Raw genomic sequence first — 24,858 nt, forward strand, 5'->3', positions numbered from 1 at the left:
TGTGGTCATGCACTTTAGAGCCTTCTTTTCGGGTTCCATGGCTTTTTACGGTGTGTACCATCAACTGAAGAAGATGATGAAAGCAGTGCAGTGCATTTTTCCCACTGCCACAGTGCTTTTCTCATGTATACCCCCAAGAATAGTGTGGAAGTATTAGAATGATTCCTGTCGCCAGCCAGAGGCCAGAAGGGGTCTCATCAACAGAAGCATGTGTGACTTATTGAGTGCTGCTGGGATGTTCTCCTGTGAGAATGAGAACATTGGTACTCGATATATAAACCTTTTTTAAAGGAAATGGCATGTCTTTGTCGAACAGTGCCAATGCCATTTTGTTTCAAAATCACAGGCTGCACTGAAGACTCTATTGTAAGATTGTGAGCTGATGTCGAAAACACAAAATCACTTATAAAAACCGCAAAAAATGGAAGTGCCTTTAAAGAAAAAGGCTCTTTTAAGAGCCGCCACAACTAAGGACGTCCCCTACCTGGTTGAAAGTTATTCCCCCACTCCCGCGCGCGCACAGCATGAAAAGTCTGCGAATATCACAATAGTTTCAGGGTGCCACGTGTTAGATACTCCCCTTTTGCAGATGACGGGCATAGAAATGGGCCTGTAGAGTCTACGGGATTGGTCAATAAGGTTTCTGGGTGTGGTGTGTACACACAGACTGTGGTACACAGTGTATGTGTCAACAGAAATGCAGAGGGTGCAGTTATGGCTGTGTTTCACGAGCCACAGCGTGCAGGTTTTAGGGGAATTCGAAAAAGATTGCCTGAAAGTGATTGGAAAATACTGTGCAGTGGCTGCTCATTTTGGAATCCATCATGTGGATGTGTACTGCTATGGAGTACCTACAATGAAGTGACTGATTTTGGTTTGTCTGTGTGACACTTTGGTGACACGCAATCATGCCGATATTGTTGTTCATAGTGGAGGGAAAATTGCACAGCATGTTACACGAGTTTCAGTGCCGTTTGATATGAAGGAGGCACTTGCCTAGGTCATGCGTTTGTTTCTGATCTCTTGCATAAGTTTGTATCGCATTATGCAGACAACAATGTGACTGCGTCATTTTTTATTTGGTCCGCAAATGGAGAAAGCGCAGTACATTGCAAAGAAGTGTATTTGTGCCTTTGTACGACATGTGCCAATGGCGTACTTCACACATGGCCATATGACGTTTAACAGCACAAACATATTTCCCCATCTATAATCTTCATCTTACTAAGCCTGACATTTTTCTGCACACCCCATCCAAATTGCCTTGGTGCTCTTCTTGAAAGTAGTGAAACATTTTTGTACTTAGTGTTGTGCACTGACACTCTTCAAAACGCTGTGGAACACATAAAGAAACCTCTTTCTACAGCCACGCCCTTTCCAACTGATTGAACTACAGCATTTTGCACAGTGCCACGCCACCAGCCCTGTATCCGTTCATTGGTAAATCCATTGTTCATCTCACACACCCACAAGCACACACCATCCCAATGCGCGTGCATCTCTCATCTCATAAACTGTAACAGTCCACACACACACAAACCCTGAAACCGTCCTCACCATGTGGGACATATACTTCTCCTAATCATGCCTCTCCCCTTTTCTACATAGTAGGGAAGTGACGCCAACTACATAACTAAATGCCCTTCCAAACTTCTCAACAACATCAGGCATACCAGCCCCTCCACACATCTGCTCACCTCGCAGCACACCGCACAAAACCACTGGGTTTTGGGCTCCCTCACAAGTCCCATTCAACCAGGCTGGGTATTCCGAATATCCGGGTAGCCAACACCACAACAATAAAGTCACCTCAAGTGCTCAGTGTCTCTACCCCACAAGATGCCTGTGTTCAACAACCACTTTCCACACAACACTCTACAACTCAGGGAGCCCCAAATAGCACAATCACTACATCATTACATACTCACTGCATTATCTCTAGAAAACGTCATCACATTTATCTTCACTACATTTTCTCTAATGTCGTACAATTTCAATAAACTCGGAATTTCTACCACTGAATTTTACCATTGAACTTCTAACCACCATTTAAAAGGGAGGCTTAGTGACTACACTGCTATAGATGAGCTGAAGGGAGAGGGAGGCCCAAATTTTCCACCAAAAGCCTTGGCTCGCCAAGACCATTCCTCCTTGTTAGTCAATGGAATAGAGTTAGAATTACTTGCGCCAGTAGTTGATTGCAAAGTGTATGCATCCTCTGCAGAATCTAGAATTGTTACAGAGGAATTACATCTGTCATGGGTAGGTAAAACCGAGATAAAAGACTTCAGTTGTTGAGGATTAGGAAATATAAGAAGATCTAGACCCATTGTCCTGAAGTCCTCTAAGGGATCCCTTATTAGGTGCAAAATTATTTTTGAATAAAAATGAAACAATTTGGTCACTGCCCTGGTCAAGAATATCCATCCAGTCACCCATGAAGGTGTTATTAGCAGATCAGAATGGGAAGGAAGTATTGTGGTGGACAAAGGTATATTGTGTGGCATTCAAGGGGTAGAATGTGGATGCCCTCAAAATGGAGGGTAGAAGGCGAGAAGAGAGCATATTGGGAGGTGAGAGAGGAGTTGAGCAGGAAGAGAGGATTGCTTCATAGGTGGAGAAGAAGGTGGGTTCCCAAATCATTGAGGGGAAAATTGGTGGTTATTGCTCATGAGGGCCAATAGGGATTTCAAGGACCAAAGCGATGTTGAGAGAGGATAATTGGTGGGCAAATTTTGACAGAACAATAGAGATAGAGAAGAGGTTAGAGGCATGTCATGATTGTGAGAAGGCAGGAAAAGGGGTGAGGGTGATCACTCAACCGATGTTGAAGGTGACCGCACCAAAGGGAGTGTGGGAGGAAATTGCCATGGATGTGTTGGGTCCTGTGGGCATTGGAGGTGGACAAGAGAAGTTTATTGTAGTACTGGTGGACATGTTGTCAAGATGGATTGAGTTTGAGATAGTGAGGGAGGCAAGAGCAGTTGCTGTGATGGGCTTCATGGACGATATATTCGAAAGGGTGGGGTATCCGAGTAGTATTCTTACAGATAATAGAACTCAATTTGTGGGAAAAGTTATGAGGACATTTCTGAGGAAGTGTGGCATTTAACACAAAAGGACAGCCTTATATCATCCTGAATGTAATGGGATGTTGGAGAGGGTTAGTAGATGCATCATGGATGTCATTTGGCTGGTGGGTGCGTGTGGAACAAGTAGCAAGGAGTGTGTCAGGGAAAGGGTGTATGCTCTCAGGATGTCACTGCATGCCTCAATGGGTGTGAGCCCTTTTGAATTGATGAGAGGGAGAAAGGGAAACACAAATGTATGTCCCTCATGGCTTGGGAGAGGGAGAGCATTGAATGTTTTTAAAAAAACTTTATATTGATTGGTCTTGCAACAAGGACACAGGTAAAAAATACACCACGATAGAGCTTTACAGCGGTACAATCATAAACATTCAAGTACTAGTACTTCATGGGTAGAGGCACAAAGGCGCCCCAGCATCGACAGTATTATTTACATTGTGATTTCAGGAACGCATGGAAGTGGGGCCATATGTCCGTTGGTCTGTTGGGCGCTGGTGGCGCATATAGTCGGCGCTCGTCAATGTCAGAGGCCTATGTGACGGCGTGAAGCCACTGGTCCATCGTGGGGCTACGAGGACGTAGCCACAGCAATAGTATACAACTCAGAGCCAGTAACATGCAAAGTCCAGCTAGTTTCTTGAAATTACGCTGAAGCATTGGAAATACATGAAACAAGCAGGTCATATGGCATGGTTCAATAGTACCGTCCAGCATCTCTGATACAGCCCCACACACCTCCTCCCAAAACACAACAAAATTTAGGACAGGCCCAGAGCAGGTGAATGTATCCCGCCCCCTCAGCGCTGCATATCGGGCACCAAGAAGAGTGATCATGTGGCATGAGATGTAATCTAGCAGGGGTGCAATGAAATCTATGTAATAGTTTGAATTGGATTAAGCAAAATCTTCAGTTTAAAGATATTTCGCATGTACGAGCACACATGGATTTCCACATCTCGTTCGTAATGTCCATATCTAAGTCTCTACTCCAGGCTCCGCTGAGCTTAAGTAGCGGTGGGCATGCCCGGTCCTGTAGCAGATTCTAAAACCTAGATAGTCTTCCTCGTGCCGAGGTGCCCTACATAATCATTGCTAGTATTGAATCATCAGGGGGTAACGGGGAAAACTCTTTCCACATGTTCTTAATCTGTGGGCGTAGGCCTGCAAAGTGTAGCCAATGAGAAGGACGCGCCCTAAAGATTACAGGGAGATCTTGCCACTCAATGAAGGACACCATATCATAGATGTCTTGGAGGGAACCAAAGCCAGCTTCTGACCAGCTGTGCCCCGTCTCTCTATCCACCTGGGGGCTTCCAGCAAGAAGTTCAAAAGGGGAAGATCGCCATGAAATGGATGAGGGGCACCCACCTGTCTCCAGATTTTGCTCCATGCGATTATTGTAGTGCCCACCGGGTCCGAATCGCCCAGAGACCACATCAGAGGGGGTACAAACAGATATCGTACATCTCGGGTTACAGCAGCAAGTCGTTCTAATTTGACATGAGCAGATGGTTTATCTGGATTAAACCAATATGCTGTAAACGCCGCTTGAGCTGCCATCCAGTATCTCTCAAAATTAGGGGCGGCAAACACACCGCTGTTAAGTGGTCTAGTCAGTGTGTCCCATTTCAAGCAGACAGCACTCGAATGCCATAGGAAGCCATTGATAGCAAATTTGCTCAGCTTGCGGCCATTAGGGATGAACCCAAGTAGGTCACACAGGGCCACCGTGGCATCCGTTAGTGGGAACAATTCAGACTTGGTGCAGTTGACCCTGAGGCCTGATAAGGCTTCAAAGCGAAAAACATCCAGCAGAATCAGAGCAAGGTTAGCATCAGGGTTTCTTACATACAACAATGCATCATCAGCATAGAGTGAGATAATCTCAGGCTCCCTTAAAAGTCAGAACCCTCTGTGAGCGTGCCTCTGGCGAATCCTATCCGTGAGGCATTCCATCACTATTGCGAAGATCAGGGATGAAACAGGACAGCCCTGCTTAGTCCCCCTGGCAATGTCAAATGAAGTTGAGATTAGTCCATTTACACAGACTCTGGCTACCGGGAGAGCATACAACAGTTTCCCCCACGAGATGAAATGGGACCAAAGCAGCATTTCTGCAGTATGGTCCAGAAAAACCGTCAGGATACAGAGTCAAATGCTCTCTGAACGTCTAGCACTGCCGCCTCCGCCTGCGCCTCCGAGTCTATCCTAGCCAGAATGTTAAAATGTTATCTAAGATTGAGAGACGTAGAGCGCCACAGAATAAATCCAGCCTGGTCGGGATGAGAAAGATAAGTGATATATGGAGTGAGTCGGAGGGCCAGCACCTTAGCAAAGACTTTCACATCACTATTTATCAATAAGAGGGGGCTGTCGGAGCCGCACTGTGCAGCCAGTTTATCGGGTTTCAATAATATCGAGATAACTGCTTCACGCAGAGTGGGGGGGGGGCAACCGCCCAGCAGAGCAATACTCCTCCCACACAGCCACCAGTCATAGAGCTGGACGGGCGTTGTAACATTAGTAAAAATAAATGGTAAGGCCGTCGTCTCCGGGGGCTATGCCTGGTGTAAGCGATTCAATGGCACAGAGTATCTCCTCGCAGGACACTGGGCCGTCTAGTGCCTCTCTAGCGCAGATAGCACCGAAAGCAGAAGATCATCAAGGAATGCCTCGATATCAGACATAGGTGACGTATTATTGTCCTAAAAGGAGCGGAACTCTTCACTAACATCCAGAATGGTATGGACCAAAGCTCCATCTGCCCTTTCAATAAGGGGAATATGCTGAGGACCATTTTCTTGACGTAATAGTCTGGCCAGAAATCTACCAGGACCGCCTCCCTCACCGTAATTTCTTGCAATCCGGGGGTCATCAAAAAACCTGCTCTTCCAGTCTGCCAGTTCTCTAAACATGGCCAGGGCAGCTCCAATCTCACTGAGTGTGACAGTCGATGGAGATACAGCGTATTGCGCCTTGATTACGGCAAGTAGGGTTTCACTATCATGGATGTTCCGGTGGATCCCCTTTAGGATTCCAGACTCTTTTTCGCCAGTGCCACACCACGCACATAGACCTTAAATGTCTCCCACAGGATAAAATGAGAGTCCACCGACCCAGTGTTAGTCTCAAAGAATGAGTTGATACTAGAGCCAAGCTTCGCCTCGAAGACAGGGTCGCGCAAATCGCCAGGCTTAAGTTTCCATAATCGATGTATCGTGAGTCTCTCAGACCATGAGAATGATACCATCACCAGGGAGTGGTCAGAGAAGGTCCTGGGCAAGATTTCCATGGTGTCAATGCACCTGATCAAGCAGTCAGACAACAGCCATCTGTCGATCTGTGAGTGTGAATCATGTACTGTAGAATAAAAGGAAAATGTGCAGGACAGCGGGTGAAGTAGTCTCCAGGCATCAATGATGCCCAAAGAGGTCTGGCCCTCCAGGATGGTCCCGGCCGACTTGGTCAATTGTCGGGCTTTAGTGCCAGATCTATCAAGATCGACTATGGGGTTAAAGTCACCGGTCCACAGTATTGGGATCAGGGGATACTGGGCAAGAATAGCTATCAGCTGCGAGAAAAATTCAGGGTCAACATTAGATCCGTAAATATTCAAAAGCATCACTTCCAATCCATTCAATACATTGTGTAGCAGGACAAATTGCCTCAAGGTGTCTGTGTGCCTTCTTGTGAATGTATCTAATAGATTTATGTAATATGGGCATTACTCCACGACTCTGGGTAGAGTAGGTGGTGTAGTAGCGCTGTGTTCCCCAATTCTTGGCAAATCTGTCACAGCTCGCAGCCAGTGCATGTGTCTCTTGCAAAAACAGGACCCGGGCCTTGAGACGCTAAATGTACAGTTGAAGCCTGTGCATCTTCACCGGATTGCCCAATCATCGAACATTCCAGCTCAGAAACACAAGCCCTTCATCCGCCATTAAGTCGGTAGACATAGAGCGACCCGCATCTGGCCTTTGCCATACAAAGGTATCTTTGCACATGAACAAAACAAGCACGAGATGCATCGCTCATCCCAGTCCGCAAGCCAAGCAACTTTATGAACTTTTGACCCCCCTCTCCCTTGCAGCCCCCTCCCAGCCAGAGGAGTGAATCGGCATCTCCCTTTCAACCAACAACAATAGCAACTTTGCATGGGGGGACGTGTGTCGATTCCAAACCGGCTTCAGCACAAGCACATAATACAATTGCATAATAAAATGCACATTTCAAACTGACAGTGAACAATATAACAATCTTAATGATTGCCTCCCCACCGCAAAGCAGGTGTATCCGCCCTGTTCTCGCAAGGAACTTAGGATAGTCCCAATCCAGTGATGTGGTTGAATCAGTCTATCCAGGGAAGTGGTCTTCTAGAAATGTTGAGGCCTCTTCGGTGATGGTAAAAAAAAAGACCTTATACCCCTGAGAATATTTCACCCCCAAATCTCGGAGCCGCTTTTTGGGTACCAGAAAAGATTTGTGCTCCTGTTGTACTGCAACGGAAAAATCAGGGTAGAGATGGATCCTAGCGGAACTCAGTAACAGATCTCTTTTAGCTCTGGCAGACCGGAGCAATGCATCTCTGTCGCAGTAATTAAGGACTCCGGCTATTATGGGCCTAGGAAGAGCCACAGGCATAGGTTTCGCAGCCAAGGATCGATGGGCATGTTTGATTGCAAATTGCGGCGACAGTTTAGGACCATCTAGTAAAGATAGGAGAGTGCATTCTACAAAATCCTCCATGGGCCCTTCAACATTATCTTCCGGCACTCCAATAATACGCAGGTTATTGCGCCGGGAGCGAGACTCCAAATCCTCATTCTTTTTGGCAATGGATTGTACATGTTTGGTCAACAAGGTGACATTGGATCTGAGCGCCGAGATGTTGTCCTGCGCAGAGCTCACTCTAGTTTCGACCTCCGTCACCCGAGTGTCAGTTTTCTTCAAGCGAACTTTGATAGAACTGGTCAGGCCACTCATATCATCCAGCTTGGTGTGGAGTGTAGTAAATCCCTCCTGCATGTACTCCATCATTTTCTGGAGTGCAGTAGGATCCCCCGATGTCGAGGGGGAGTCACCCACATCTCTCGGAGATTCAGAGCGCTTTGGTAGTGATTTAGCAAACACATTGATAGAGCTTTGTTTCCTGCCCGCTGCCTTTATCATGGTGCCACAACGCAGTGGGCAAGGCTGAGCGGGGTGCCATGGGCGGATGACTACAGGCGATAACCAGAGTAGGTAAAATTGGAGAGTGTGAGCACCCAGTCCAGCAATGAATCCCAACCCTATGCAGGGCCCCTGCACCTCCCAGCACATTAGAGTGACAGCACGGAGAGTGCACAAAGAGGAATGAGCAGTATGGGGTTAACTCCAGCAGAGCACCCCACCATTCCACATGGGCAGTTTCCTTAGCCAGTAGGTGCTGGGTACAGAGGCGGCCAATGTGCGCAAATGGGCGGTGAAGTTCCAACTCAAGGTTGCAGGAGAAGTGGGACCCCCAGTGGGAAAAGAGGGGGGCTGTTTGGATTGCCAGTGTGAGCGAGGTCGGGCGGCCAAGGAACATGGCAACACTCACTGCAGGTCAAATGTTGGATTCTTCAATGAGGACTCCCCAGTGGCGCTCCCCGGAACTGGCACGCCCACCGGTGGGAGCCAGGAGTACAGATGTCACCAGAAGAGGAGACCAGGAGCGACTGAGGGACAGCAATTGCTATTACACAGTGGTCTTAGTAGGTTGGGCACCGCGGTCCAATCTCAGATGCCAATGTGCAGCAGGCCCCTTAGATGGCCGAGTAGCGGGCTGGGTGGTACAGGTCTCACCCCGGGGGCCAGGTCAGGGCAGCTGTGGGCTTGACATTGTCAGTGTCTCCATTGGAGAAGAAGGAGCAGCCTGGTATCACTCCTGGCCGGGGGGCAAATGATGTAAGGGGAGCGATGCCGCTCACCGTCTGTGTGAGATCAGGGACACCAATGGAGTATCTACTGGGCGACGGCCTTAGTGTGGTTCTCCACTGCAGTCTGCGAGCAAGTGGTACGTGGAAGCAGGGGCGGTGTGTGTCGCAGTGCCAGCAGCAATTTAAGTAGTCCAGCAGTGATCAGTAGGGACACAGAGTGCGCTGTACAGCCTGCGTGTTCCGGGGCTCTGAATCAGCTCTGCAATCCAGGAGCGGGGTACTCCGATGGCGCACACGGGCAGAGGTTCCTGAGGTCACATAACAGCCAACTAGGTCAGGCGTAGCACGGTTGCCACTGAAGTCCGGGAACCAGTATGATGTAGGAGCAGGGACGAGAAGCGGCTCGGGCCCTGTAGCAATCCCCAGTGGGCCAGCAGCAACCGGAGGGGCACACCGCGTAAGCTGCTGGGCTGGTGCGTTCCGAAACTCGGTGTAGCTCTGCATTTCAGGAATGGGCCTCGCCGACGGTGGAGGTGGGCAGTGGCACCCAGGGTCACACAGTCACAGAACTGGGTCGGCTGGCAGCCAGAAGTCCCAGTTGCCCACAGCTCAATGTTCACCACTGTTTGAGGTCTAAAGGAAATATGTACACGCCATGAGAAGTTGGCGAGCTGCGGAGCTAGAAGCTCAATCGGCCATCTTGAATCTTGCGCAACGGCGCCCTGAGAGCATTGAATGTTTGTGTGGAGGATGTGAGGAAGCGGGATGACCAAAAGAGAGAACAGCGGATAACATGATCAAATGAAAAGAGAGGAACTGGTGCCACAGAGGTGTATGTGGGTGATTGCATGAGAATACAAAAAAGGAGGAAGGGAGATCTCTTGTATAGCGATCCTGTGCAGGTTGAGAAGGTGATGAGGGAAGCAGTGAGAGTTCGAGGAAGTCAAGTGTGGACCCTAGGAAGGATGACAAAGCTGCAGAAGGAAGTCAGTGAGGATGTATGAGGAAGGAGGGCAGATGTGTTATATATTGGTTGTGATGTGGAGTCTGGAATGTGGGATGTTTGCGTAGTATGCTAGAAGGTTCTGAAGAAAAGAGGTTGGCCAAGGAAGGAAAAGGAGGCTAGCTGGCTGGGGGCTGCACGAACCTATCTTGTTGACAATAAACTAAATGTTGAACAAACCTATATCGAGTACTGCAATCCTCATTTCAGTATCAAACATAGAAGTCGTTTTCGGTGGGGTTGCTAAAAGGACATCTTGTGTTCTACATACCTAGAAAAATAGGGAAGTTGCTTCCGGCTTACATCACCAAGCAGAGTCTTGTTACTGGTGCTGATCCATTTAAGTTAACTGGTAAAGACTGCTATCCATTTTCCTGCCTTTAAGTTGCCCATTGAAAATGAAAAGTGTATACTTTTCAATTAGAAACACCACTGAATGGAGTTTAGCAAACATGCATTTTCATTTCTTAAGTGATTCACACGTCTTGCAACTGAGTTTTCTAGAACATGGCTCTAAATTCAGACACGTTCATTGGGGGATTTCTTTTTGCAATGAATAAGAAATCCCGAGATTTAAATAGGCAGTGAGGTTCATGTATTCTATAAAAATTAAAATTTTCACCCAAGCCCAACACATGGCGTAATGTACATATGTTGATGCATGTACTTTAAAAGTTTAGTTTTATGTTAATGTTGCTTTGACCAATGAAGGTTGAATTTCATATATGCTGAATTTGCTCATCCTTACATTTATTTAATTATTTCTATTTTATAAATAAATAGACTTTCTGTGCAACCCTGCAGGTTTCTTGCCCTAAAAGGGGAGGGAGGGATGATTGCATGTATGGTCCCAGGTTTATAAAAAGAACTGTATTCAATAAATGAACTGTATTCAATAAATGAAATAAAGGAAAATTGTGCGTGTCTGGTTTGGGGTGGGTGAGAAATTCCACGGAATTGGAAGTCGCCTAATTAAAACATCCAACAGCAGCATATAACAATGTGCGAGCAATCTCCTTGAGTGCATTTGCCCACATTTCTCACCACAGCAATACTGAAAGCCTGACTGTAAACTACTTTCTACTGCGCCCATCCAAATACATAATGGCTCAATATGTGATTCGAGGATTGGAGATCCTTGGACTGGATTGTGACCCAAGCTGAAGGATTTAGGAGGTACAGAACCCAACAACTTCAAAAAAGAACCCCAAACAGAAGCCTTTGCCAGGCACCATTAAGGTAGTTTAGGGGAAGTGTACTCATTGGTTGGTCTTGGAGATGGGGGGAGGGTGCAGCAAAGACTTACTCCCCTGTTGTTAAAAAATACTAACCAGTAGAGAAGACCCTCTGTTCAAATCCAAGTGTTTAGTCATCCACCTGGCATGCAAAATACTGAGCCACTGAAACCAGTGCCGTACATTAATCCTTGGTACTTAGGTTCTAGGCATATCCTGAGCTACACATAAATTCCCCCACCAGAGAGGGATCATCAGAACTCAGTATTAGGTTTCTCAGGTAAATCCAAATGAGAATACCACTCAGGAAATAATCAATCATCTGCTCCTAAAACCAATTACCAAGGTTGCTTTCCTCCCTTTAGGTTCCAGGACAATAGAAATCAGAATAAACGTGAGTGGAGACCAAGCAATACGTACAACAACAGTTATTAAAATTACTCCAGTATAAGAGACAATTATGTTGCCAGCGAGGAATAGAGACGACCAAAGACTGTCCCACAGTCAAGAGGGTGGAGAAAATGTTTCTTAATCAGAGCGACAGGTAAAACAATGGTCTTAGATCATTAGTCAAATGAGATCCTAATAGGGAAAGCCTAAAATGTACTCCTAGAAAAACTTTGCAAAGTGAGCCAACAGGTTATAGGGCACAATGACAGGAGGAAAATATTTCAAATAGAAATGTTAGAAAGACAAAAAGAAAAGGGAGATTGAAAGATAAGCCAACTGTTAGAGGAAGCTTCTTTTACATCCTGTGAAAACAGCCCTGAGATGTTGGTAGTCAATAGTGAACCCCCCTGCTTTCCTTGATTTAAAATCAGATAAAAACAAGAAAGTGAAAACGAAAATGACAATCATATTTGAGAAACAAGTGACCTCAGTGGAAATTGAAACAAGTGTTTCTCTTTAAACGTTGTATTGCTACCTCCAAAGGAACAACAAATCAAGCTTAGAAGCGTGACACATTTTTTAAAAGAAAAGAATATTAGCCAAGAAAGTCCTAAGCAGGTGTCCCAGAAAGACTTAAATAAAATAACTTATTAAGAGACAAAAAAAGAGAAAATAATTATATTCCTTACCCTCCAGACCTGTCTAGAGATTGCACCCCAAAGAAAGGTAGTGACTTGGAACATGAGACCAGAGACAGGAGGTTTGGGGGGTGGGGGGGCTTGGGAATCCCTGTTCCATTTGAGATTTTGAAGTGAATTATTTATTTCTACAAAAGCCCTTGCCCATCCCACCCGGAACATGGCCTTCCGGCTAATTCTGAATTTCTCTGTAAATTGGAGATTAAAGATTCGTTTTTATAAGCCTATCCACATTCAGGAACAGTGAACACCCTTTCCACCTGATCAAGTTAAAAAGAATTCCCAATTATGTCAGTTTGAATTGTATTTGTCATCTAATGGAAAAGCATCAAGACCAAGTGGAAATTCATTTGCAAAATACTGAAGTCCCTGACATCACTATCATAGTTGTGCACGAACAAGATAATGGTGGAGGAAGGTCCATTTTGAATCGACACACATTGAAGTTCTAAGTCAACGAGTGCATAGCTTAGGAGATACAAAAATAATCAATCCACTATAGAAAAGACAGGAGAGTTATTTGTTCCCTTTCAAATCAATGGAAGTAAGGATCTGATTCCCTCACAATTCTGCCTGAAGAATGACGTTTACAGAAATATAAGATCCCCACATTTAATCTATACAATAAATGTGAATCTGGTCTTGATATGATGTATCCAAAAACCCGATTAGTGGAAGGGGTATGTTGAAGATCACAATTCAAACCAAAACAATACATCATAATTGCTAGGTTATAAGCCATGTTAACTCTGATTTTTATATCAGTAGTGACATGTCATTAGAAAATAATTTGGATTTTATTAACAGTCTGGTCTAAACCTGATTGATCTTAAAGGTATTTTGGTCCACGAAATTCGTACCTCTTGCTGCTGTATTTCATCCCACAGAAAAAATAACTATTCCTGGAACTACTTGAAATTATTGTGTAGGTCAGAAAGAGGAGGGGGACAAAGAGGTGGCATTTCTATCTGTGATTTTATTCAAATAATAAAACAAAAAGCCTATCTGTCCCTAACCCAATGTCAAGAATTTGAGGTCCGCGTAGACTATATGTACCTCCGTCCCCAAGCACTGGTCAACAAGATTTAGGAATACTAGCTGACCAGTAATTGAGGCCACAGGTGACAGGAACAAGTGCACCGGGATCCCAGGTAGCTGCAATGGAAACAGTCAAGGTATGGGTTAAACAGTGCAATGCAGGATAATCAGTAATAGGATGAACAAATAGCAGAGCACCTACCCATGTTCTACGTGGGAGATGAATACCTGGGGAGTAGATGAGCCTGGCCCCCCACCTGTGTGGATACAAATCTTGTTCCTAAGGAGTTGAAGAGTCACCAGAAGGGATCAGATGTTGTAAGTCCCAAGGGCAATAGAAGGGAGGTCACCCAATTGTACAGTTCCAGAAGGGCAACCCCAATGGTGGACGAAGCAGACCCCTGTGGCACAAATGCGAATAAGATCCAAGGTAGAAGACAAACAGAGTTCCAGAACTGTTCGGTGGCAAAATCAGAATGTTAGTCAGTCTGTGAAGCAATCCAGAAGTCAAGCAGTTCAGTGTAATCAAAAAGAGTCAAAGCGTCGTAACTGTAGGATAAGGCAGAAGGAAAAAATCGTAACAGAGGTCCGAGGGTCGAGGTTCGGGAAACACTGCAATGGAAACAGTCAAGGTATGGGTCAAACAGTGCAATGCAGGATAATCAGTAATAGGATGAACAAATAGCAGAGCACCTACCCATGTTCTACGTGGGAGATGAATACCTGGGGAGTAGATGAGCCTGGCCCCCCACCTGTGTGGATACAAATCTTGTTCCTAAGGAGTTGAAAAGTCACCAGAAGGGATCAGATGTTGTAAGTCCCAAGGGCAATAGAAGGGAGGTCACCCAATTGTACAGTTCCAGAAGGGCAACCCCAATGGTGGACGAAGGAGACCCCTGTGGCACAAATGCGAATAAGATCCAAGGTAGAAGACTGTCAGGAATCGGCCCGGGAGCCGCAGGGGTCATAGGCGAGCTCTGCCCCCGCAGTCTCACAGTAAACGGGATCAGGATACATTGCTTCGGCGGTCGCTATCCATTCGGTTACCTCGCATTAAAGGTTTAATCCACGGCCACAAAAACCGGTTACAATTTCGTCCTTCAGGAGTTTTGCGTTGGCGGTTACCATGGAGATTAGGGCAGCGACGTCGACCCGCACCACGGCGGCCGCACGTACAGGTCATGTGATCACGATTTTATAAAACACTAGCCTGCAGTAAACTCGTTGCTTCTGATTTTGAATCCTGGAGTCTGCTACGTGTTTGCGAAAATTCTTGTCTTCCTGCACTTGTATCTTTGTTTTCCTGTCTAGCCCTGTTACCTCTTGTCGGGACATTTTCCCCACGCTTTCTGCTTACTCGCTCCTGTCTTCTGTCTAGCCCACCTGCGGAAAACCCCGTTCTGCCTCTCTGCTAATTGTTACCGGACCGGACCTCGCCCAGGATTGCCCCTGTCTCATGATTTTGCCTTCGGAACTTTTGTCTACTATCGACCTGGATTGCCTTACGGACTGCCTCTGCCTCTCGACTTGATCAACCTGGACATTATTCTCCCGTTTTGGATCCACCTGACCAGTGCTCCTTATTTCTAGACTGCCGGTACTTTACTCCTCTCCATCCCCCGGTACGGACTAGAGACTGCCTTGGTACCATTAGGGGCGGAGGTAGGAGCGTCCTCGTTTCGTCGGGGATTGTACTGCCGACCCTTAGGCGTACGCGTGCCGGCGGGAATAGTCCTACATCCCTGTACCTTGGCGGTCTTACTGGAGCATTGGATGCCCGTGGAATTCCTATCAACAACCCCATGGTAAGAGTGTCTGTCCTATTTTCATGTTCTGTTCTTGGTGTCCCTGGTATAAGTATTAAGGATTGTTTTCTCTCATATTTTGTAACAGCTATTTCTGTTCCTTGTGACATCGGCATAAAAAGGCTGTTCTGTAGCCAGCTGGTATACTGTCAGACACGAGGGAATCAACTGGTAAACTGTCAGACACGAGGGAATCTGCTGCCACGCGCCATTTGGGTCCATTCTTCCAAACAATAGATCCCTGGTGCTGGTTTATTTTATATCCAGACACAGGGTTACATTGTAGGGTAGAATTCTTCGTCTACACTACGAGGGCAACCCAAGAAGGCGATCCTGACAAAGACAAACAGAGTTCCAGAACTCTTCCGTGGCAAAATCAGAATGTTAGTCAGTCTGTGTAGCAATCCAGGAGTCAAGCAGTTCAGTGTAATCAAAAAGAGTCAAAGCGTCGTAACTGTAGGATAAGGCAGAAGGAAAAAATCGTAACAGAGGTCCGAGGGTCGAGGTTCGGGAAACACGTAACTTCAAAAGCGCCACTTGCTGGTATGAATCACAGCTAAGAAGCACTGTGCTTAGCAACCAGTGTTCCTTTATACCATTGTCATGGATGCACGTCAACGTGCGCAGGTCCGCAAGGCTGATGGGTCACGTGAGCAGACCCGCGTCACGTGTGCACCTCTCCGGAATCTGTGACTTCCGTAATGCCTCCATGGCAGTTTCCACCGTGACCAGAGCCGCCAGGACAACCAACCCCGTGCCAATGAGGGGCCGCAACCCCAGACAGCAATAGGACGTGCCACTGCTCCTTGACCTGAATCGGGTGCCACGCAACTGGCACCAGTGACCTGCTGTGGTGAGTGTGCAGTGGTATGGTGTGCTGCATTCCGTGTGGGCATGACACACAAAGAGGGTTTGCCCTACCCAACATAAATCTAACTAGGGTGCTCATCGCACAGGGCTTTGACAAGAAGACCGCCCCCGGGACCCCCTCCCAGGACATTGATCGCAAAAATTCTGATTTACCGAGATCGGGAAAAGATACTCGAATTCTTCCGGAAGGGTGGAACAATTGAAAGGGGGCCCGCTAAAATCACTGCATATCCGAACTATACCTTGCAGGTACAGCGCAGCAGAATGAACTTCGGAGCGGTGAAAAGAAGAATGAGAGAAACAGGTCAGAGATATATGTTGCTTTACCCGGCCAAACTGAAGGTGTTCCACAAGAACAAAACTTTGTTTTTCGAAACGCCAGAAGACGCCATGGATTGGCTGGACATGCAGAGTCACCCCTAGGAATCGGATATCCAGACGGGAGCTGAAGAAGATAAGTAACATGAGGCTGTGGCACCCTAGGTGACATAGCGCAAGACACTGGGACTAGAATATAGCATTAAATATGGCACGCAGGGAAGGTGTTGCTTAGACAGTATATGTTTGCAAGATCCGGTTGAACTGAATAATCCCAATCACATAAGCGGGAGCTCCTGGGAAACAACCCTTGAACCCCCATAGCATTACGCTTAGTTAGGTCACTATTAGCTAGGTGACGCCCCGTGGGGTCCTAGTCCTCGGAGTCACGAGAAAGGACCAGACGCGGGTGGGCCTGAGATCCAGGGATGGAGCTGGGCATTTGTTGGGGTTGGGTAGGGAGTGGGGAGGGAAAGAGTTGTGTGCAGTGGGGCAAGGTTGGGGAAAGGGGGGAGGGGGAAGTTGGGGAGGGTGGGAGGGAAATGAGCCGGAATACGAGCCACCAAGGAAGACATGGGAAGGGGAGGGATGAGGGCGGACATCATGACAATGGAATCCGGTAACCTCAGAGTTGTGACCTGGAATGTGCGGGGCCTTAATAGTTATCTGAAACATAACAAAGTAATGATGTACCTGAAGAGGATGAGGGTTGATGTAGCTCTGCTACAAGAAACTCATCTCACCAAGGAGAAACTGGAGGTGGCAAGGAGAAAATGGAAGGGTAGCGTGACGGGAGCCACATATTCGGCATATGCAAGAGGGGTTGTAACATGGGTGACACCGCACGTGCCGTTTCAGTTGCTTCGGTCGACAACAGACCCGGAGGACAGAATGGTGGTGGTGGCAGGACTCCTGGAAAACAGAGAAGTGAACATCATAAACCTGTATGCCCCTAACCATGATACTGCAGCCTACTTTAGGTCTATATGTAGTAAAGTTAGCCCCCTGCTCGGTGGTGCAATATTGTGGGGAGGTGATTTCAATTGCACCCTGAACCCCGGGATAGACAGGTCAGATAGCAAGATTTTAAAACCGGCGCCAGCAGCCAAAGCGTTGGGGACACTGTTGACAGATCTTGGACTGGAGGATGTGTGGAGGCGGCTGCATCCAAAGGACAGGCAATACTTGCACTATGCCGCACCACATGACCTACATACTAGGCTGGATTACGTGTTCGCCTCCGCTGAGATAGCGGGAGAAATGGTGGGTGCAGAATATAAAGCCAGAGTACTGTCGGACCATTCGCCTTTGGTCTTGGAGTGGTGACACCACCCCCCTAGAGCACGTATCCCGATGTGGAGGCTCAGAGCTGAGGCCCTGCAGGACTCGGGATTCCGGGAGGACCTGAGGGAGGCCATAGAGGAATATTTTGACATGAATACGGAAGCGTACGATCCATGGGAACAGTATGGGAGGCATTTAAGGTGGTGGTCCGAGGGGTAGCCATATCAAAATCCAAAGGACTCCAAGGGGGGATAGAACAAAAATTGTAGGAAATGGAAAGGGAGCTAGAGGACCTGATGCAAAGGGGGAGTGGCACCCAGGAGGACAGTGCTAAGATGAGAGACCTACAAAATGCTACTAGCGAACTCTGGGACAGATTATGTAAACTAAACTATAAGAAATATATTGAGAGGCAACATGCGGGAGGAGATAAGCCAGGCAGACTACTGGCCTGGTTATACAAAAATGAGACAGCCCAGCCGGTGATTAGAGAAGTCAGGGATGCTGATGGCCAGATCTGCAACACCCAGGATGGGGTAAACAAGGAGTTCCACAAATACTATAAACGTTTATATGAGGACGTGTGAGGAGATATGGGCCAGGTGATTGTGGAAACAATCTAAGATATCGGGCTGCCCGCTTTAGACGATCTAGAAAGAGCAGACCTGGAGGCCCCAATCACCTTAGATGAACTGGATGCAGTGATCCAACATTTGCCTACTTGTAAAGCGACTGGGTCAGATGGGTTACCTAGCGAATTCTACAAAGCGTATAGCCAGGAGTTACTCAAACCACTTCTGGCCACGTTCAATGAGGCCTACGAACAGGGGGAGCTGCCGGAGTATCTCCGAGAGGCAGTGATCATCCACTCTTGAAACTGGGTAAGCCGAATGTGGACTGTGGGTCTTATAGGCCCTTATCGATGCTCAATCAAAATAGCAAAATACTCACGGCAGTGCTGGTCAATAGGCTTAAACGAGTAATTGGAAAACTGATACACCCGGACCAAACAGGCTATGTCCCAGGCAGGAATATCACAGACAATCACAGGAGGCTGCACCATATTATTGACCAAACGGAGAATGACCCGGGAGAGCTGGCCATAGTGTCATTGGATGCGGTCAAGGAATTTGACTCAGTGAGATGGCCATGGTTGATGGTGACTCTGAAAGGATACGGGATAGGGCCGGGATATATTAGATGGGTCAAGATGTTATATAACTCCCCGATTGCAAGGGTCAAGACAGGCGCTATAATTTCGGATAAATGGCAACTCAGCAGAGGGACCAGACAGGGATGCCCCTGGTCGCCCATGTTATATATACTTGCGTTGGAGCCGTTGGCTATTTGCCTCAGGCAACAATATGGAGAGGTGGGGATTCGTACTACAGTTAACACACACTTAATATCACTGTATGCAGATGACATGCTCCTCTATCTGCGCTTCCCAGAGGAGAACCTGCAATATGTGCTTGAGGTGATGGATCGTTACGCCGCCCTCTCGGGCATATCGGTAAACACCGGGAAGTCCAGCGTGTTCCCCCTGGGAAGGTCCCACTAGAAAACCTGCCCATTCTACAGATACCCTGGCAGACAGAGAAATTCAGATACTTGGGCATAAACGTATACCACAAGTTAGAGATGGAACACAAACACAATACGGAGAAAGCAGTTGCAGGTATAAAAAACAGCATGGTGTTTTGGTCCAGACTGTCCCTGGCCATGATGGGAAGACCAGCGCTGCTCAAAATGGTGGTCTTGCCCAGACTACTACACTTTTTTGTAAATATCCCGTACTTGATCCCCAAACGTTTTTTTGCTAGACTACATAGCCTGTGCAGGGGCTTCATATGGCACAATTCTAGAAATAGGGTGGCCCTGTGGAAACTACAAAACTCGTGTGACAAGGGGGGCATAAACCTGCCATATTTTGAATTATATTACTTAGCGGGACAGTTATCATATGTAGCTAGATGGTTGTCTGCAGAGGAATCTGCGGAGGCCGGGCTTCTACAGGGCGACTCTGCCCCATACTTCCTAAAAGAAACAGTGTGGTTGCATAAAACAGAGATGGGGAGACTGTTGGTGCTGGGCTGGGAGGTCTGGCGCAGGGCATGGAGAACGGTGGGTGACCCGGACCCGCTCTCTCAACAGGTCCCGTTGGTGGTATTATGTGGGGAAGACTCCCAACTGATCAAAGGGGTCCACAGATACTGAGAACCAGTAGGCCTGGCCACCCTGGGAGACATATAGCAGGAGGGGGAGGCAGTGGAATTCGAGAGGTTGCTGGAGGAGACAGGGGTTCATAAGGGCCAATATATCACTTAAACCAGGATCATGAAACGGGTGAGGGGGAGGTGGCCTGAGACGGTGCTTGTGGAAGAACCTGATGCCTCGGTAGAAATGAAGTATGATGTCTCGGAGGGTGGGCACGAAATATCTCGGATATTTGAGCTCTTGAGTGCAAAGGCGGGGAAGGAGTTGCTCCAACTGATACTTGACTGGGAGGGGGAGGTGGGGAACCCATGACAAAGGGACAATGGGATAGAGCCCAAAGGTACCATAAGAAGCTGTCCCGAAAAGCGAGACTCCAGCAGATTCAGTTGTATGTCACCCACAGAGCTCACTTGACCCCCGGCAGAATAGCCAGGTTTTGTGGCTCGGCCATACAGAAATGCCCCAGGTGCGGGGAGGAAGAGGCTGGGCTATTACATATGTTCTGGGCTTGCCCGGAGGTGGAGATATTCTGGGTAGAACTGAAGACGAGATTGGCCAGTCGGGGGGTGGTGCTTGACGTGGGGTCTGCTTGGGCATGTATGCTGGGTAGTTTCCCTAGGCCACGTAATCTAAAACATATCAGCAAAATGAAAGACCTGGCCTATATCCTGGCCAAGCGCAGATTTGCGATGAGCTGGAAAGCGGCCCACAGGCCTAGAGTGGAGATGTGGTGGGCAGACCTCCTGAAATGGGCTGAAGCAGAAACTGCGGTCTGGTATGAAGCTGTCACTAGTGGGGGAGAGGAAGAGGTAGGCCCCCTGATAGCCTGGAAACAGCTGGTGGCCTCCATGGCAAACCCCTACCAGGTCAATCAGGATGCGGAAAACCGAGATGAGCTGGCAATAACTGAGTCATCTGAAGATGCTCAGGTGGATGGCACGGATACGACGGCTCAAGTTATTGGGGATGGAGGGGGGAGGACGGAAGAGAGCATTGAATAATATGATGTCTTAATACTGATCATGAACGTCCTAATTGGTTGTCATGTTTGAAGTGTTGTTTGTTGAAAATAATAAAAAAATAAAATTTAAAAGAAAATAATAAACTAGGGTGCTCATCATCAGTGAGGTTGTAAATAGCCTGTCCTACGTCCAAAAATTACCCTGCACTGACCCTACCACTAATCAAAGAAAGGGTTGCATTAACCAACAAAACAAAAAGGGCTTCCAGGAGAATGACTCCCTTGTCCTGGACAGACCTACTCAGCCTTAATAGTCGATCTCGAGATAGTTCCTTGTGACAGAGTTAATCAGTACCTTTCATTCCTCAATGGGATTCTTAACCTTCTCTCAGGTATCCCCTGTTTTAACATATTTACTGTTCCTGGTTTCCACACTTGTAGGTCTTAGCCTCTACTCCTCTGGATTTCGTTTTCTACAATATCTCTCTCACTTGTACTCATTTGGGTGTCTATCCTTCCATACAGACCAGTGTCCCTGGCCCCTTTCACCATCTTCTAAGCAGTTCCAGTTCTGGGAACCAACATGTAGGTTCTTCTGCTCCTCTTTGCTTGGGTCTTGGTATTCCCAACAACTGAGACAGGTATTACCAGTCTTTGACTTTCTTCACTATTTTTACTGCTTTGTAATCACTGGGATGAGTGTGAAAAGTCCCTCAGTATTTATTATATACTTTGCTCCTTTCACAGTTACTGGGACGACTATGATGAGTCCCTTGGTATTCAGTATGTTATTTGCTACTGTCACAGTTACTGGGATGAGTATGAGGAGTTTCTCAGTATTTGTTATACTCTCTGCTGCTTACACAGTTACTGGCACGAGTATGAGGCGTCCCTCAGTATTTGTTATACTCTTTCCTGTTTACCGCCTGGCAGTGGCCCCTTCCGCCATTCCCATTTCCTCTAACTTGTCAGTTTGGAGTTACTGGTTCTTCCTGTGGGGTTGGGAGGATGGTCTGGGTGTCGTCGTCCGACCACACGGTCCACCTCCATGAGGACACGCCACAACCTGACAATGCTTGCCACATACACAAGTTGGCCCTCTGCTCCCATATTGCTTTCCTCCTTCGTTCTCCATGTCCTCTCAACCGAGGACTTCCCAGAATGTCCTGGCTTCTCTCTCCCAGCTCGAATTTCAAGGCCTCACCTGTTCCCTGAACACAACTCCCCAATGCAAGTCCTTCTTTGCTTCTTACGCATCTGAGGTAGGTCCTCCCTCTTCTCTTTTCCTGAGGTATTCTTTATTAAGCCATGTTTTCCACTCTTCAGTGTTCTCTATTTGCCACTGAGGAATGATCAGCATTACTCCTCCACTTTTATTCTCAGTGGATTTGTTTGGGTTCGAATACTGGAAGTTTTATAACAATAGCCAACAGTAGCCTGTTCAGGTTCTGTCTTCTGAGGCAGTGATGGTCTGAGGGCTCATAGGAAAGTGGGGCAGGAAGGGCCCTCATGGAATGGGAGTCCTTCAGCCCAAGAGGGGAGTCTCTCCCTGTGAGGTCCCGCTTACCACCACCCCTAAGGGGAATGTTGCGTAGCAGGCTTACTTGCCTAGCCTCACAGGGAAGCGCTCCCCTATGGGGAGTAGTGCCAAGATCCTCTGCATTTTCACAGTATATACTTTGCACATGAAGATCAGAAATAGACACACCTTGTTTAATATAGAAGCTTTTATTAATTTAAATATTACTTAACAAGGACTTTCTCTACATCCAACTCCATTAGATTAAAAAGAGGGAGCATATGAATATTTATTGACAATAATGATATCCTAAAATACTGTTGTTGCTATACACCTCTTTTGTAATGACGGTCAATCCGAAACATGTTTTAATGGCCTTAACAAATCCTGTCATTGGTCAAATACCTGAAGATTCTTACAACCATACTGATGGTAGCTGACCACCGAAACTCTATAAATCGGCATGGTGTACTCCCCATGCCTTTATTGGGTGGATATTTTTACCTGTGATACTTTGGAAGATTAAATAGTGTTCAGAGTTTCCAGTATGTAGCCCCCAGGCTTCGGAAAGGGGTTTGTAAGGAACATGTTCTTTTTAATATGGAAGGTATGATATGATATGATATGGCATTTGTAACGCGCCTATACACAAGTGTTTCAAGGCGCGACGAGGCAGGGAGGGGGGAACAGGGGGAAGACAGACAACGATCCTACTAGGCCAGGTGTCATTCAGATCGCACAGGGGTAGGGGGAAGGGAAGAAGTGCAAGGGGGGGAGGGAGAAGTGCAGTACAAGGTAAGTAGAATAAAATAAATAATAAATAAATAAATAAGGAGGGCCAGCTGGTGGCAAGTGCAAGGTAAGTGCAGGTAAGTGCTGGGAAGGGGGGGCTGGAGGGATACAGAGACAGTCCCGCAGTGCAGGGGTTGCCAGGGAGGCAGTGCAAGTGGAGAGTGGCTGGGCCCAGGGTCGGGGAGAGTGGCCCAGTTGCAGATTCAGTGCAGTTTCAGCGAAGAATTAGCAGGGGAGAGGGAGAGAGAAAGCAGAAGCAAAGAGGAAGGTTTTGAGGTGCTTCCTGAACCGGAGATGGTTCTCCTCAAGTTTCAGAGAGGCAGGAAGGCTGTTCCAGAGGGAGGCCCCTGCTGCGGAGAGAGATCTACCCCCAGCACGTTGCTTCGAGAAGCGGCTGACCCTGAGGGAGTTGAAGACAGATGAGCGAAGGGATCGGGAAGGAAGATATTTAGGAAGAGAGAGTTGAAGGTATTTAGGCCCCAGGCCCCAGAAGGCCTTGTGGACAATGCAGAGGGTTTTGAACTTTATCCTTGCAGCCACTGGGAGCCAGTGTAGAGATTTCAGTCCTGGAGAGATACGGTCCCTGGGCTTGAGGCCAAGGACAAGTCTCGCAGTTCTGTTCTGGATGAGTTGCAGAGGGCGGATAGTGGAGGCAGGCAGATTAAGATAGAGGCTGTTACAGTAGTCCAGCTTCGAGAGAACCAGGGCTCGGGAGACAGTGAGCTTCTGGGGGAAGGAGAGGAAGGGAAGAATACCTCTGAGGAGGTGCAGCTGGTAGTGTGACTTCTTAGAGACGTCGGATATATGCGGAGAGAAGGAGAGTGTGGAGTCGAAGATAACCCCGAGGTTTTTTGCCTTGCAGGTAGGAACAGGAAGAGGGCCAAGAGAGGCCGGCCAGAGAGCTGCAGGGAAGGAGGGGGTGGGTGTGCCGATGAGTAGAATCTCAGTCTTACTGGCATTAAGGCAGAGGTCATTGGCGGCACACCATTCCTGGATAGCAGACAGACAGTCAGAGATGAGGGAAGGAGAGGAGGAGGCCGAGGGTAGCCTGAAAATGAGCTGGGTATCGTCCGCATAGCACTGAAAGTTGGGGCCGAGAGCGGCGATGCGGTGGGCAAGGAGTGCCAGATACTGGTTGAACAGCCAGGGGGAAAGATTAGATCCCTCGGGGACACCACAGGTTGAGAAAAAGAAGTCAGAGAGGAAGGACCCCAGTTGGACCTGGGAGGGTCGATTGGAGAGGAAAGAGGTCAGCCACGCCAGAGCCTGACCAGTGATACCCAGATTATCACAGAGACGGTTGAGCAGGATGGCATGGTTGACAGTGTCAAAGGCAGAGGAGAGATCGAGCAGGATGAGAACACACGGAGTGTTGGAGTCGAGATTCAAGAGCAGGTCCTCACGGATGTTCAGGAGAGCAGTTTCCGTGCTTCTGGCAGCTCTGAAGCCAGATTGATGGTCATGAAGACTTCCAACAGATTCAGCATGGAGGTTAAGCGGGGAGATGGCCAGTTTCTCCAGGAGCTTGCCCAGGAAGGGAGTGATGGAGATTGGGCGATAGTTAGCCGGGCAGGAGGGGTCAGAAGAGGGTTTCTTAAGAAGAGGGTGCACAAGGGAGTGCTTAAGGGGGGATGGGAAGACTCCAGATGCGAAGGAGTTGTTGCAAAAGTCAGCCAGGGCCGGAGCCAGGGAGTCGATGTGGTCCTTGATAGTTTTGGAGGAACAGGGGTGAACCTGTTTAG

This window comes from Ambystoma mexicanum, chromosome 7q, assembly GCF_040938575.1.
Source record: "Ambystoma mexicanum isolate Mex_15411 chromosome 7q, UKY_AmexF1_1, whole genome shotgun sequence".
Lineage (NCBI taxonomy): Eukaryota > Metazoa > Chordata > Amphibia > Caudata > Ambystomatidae > Ambystoma > Ambystoma mexicanum.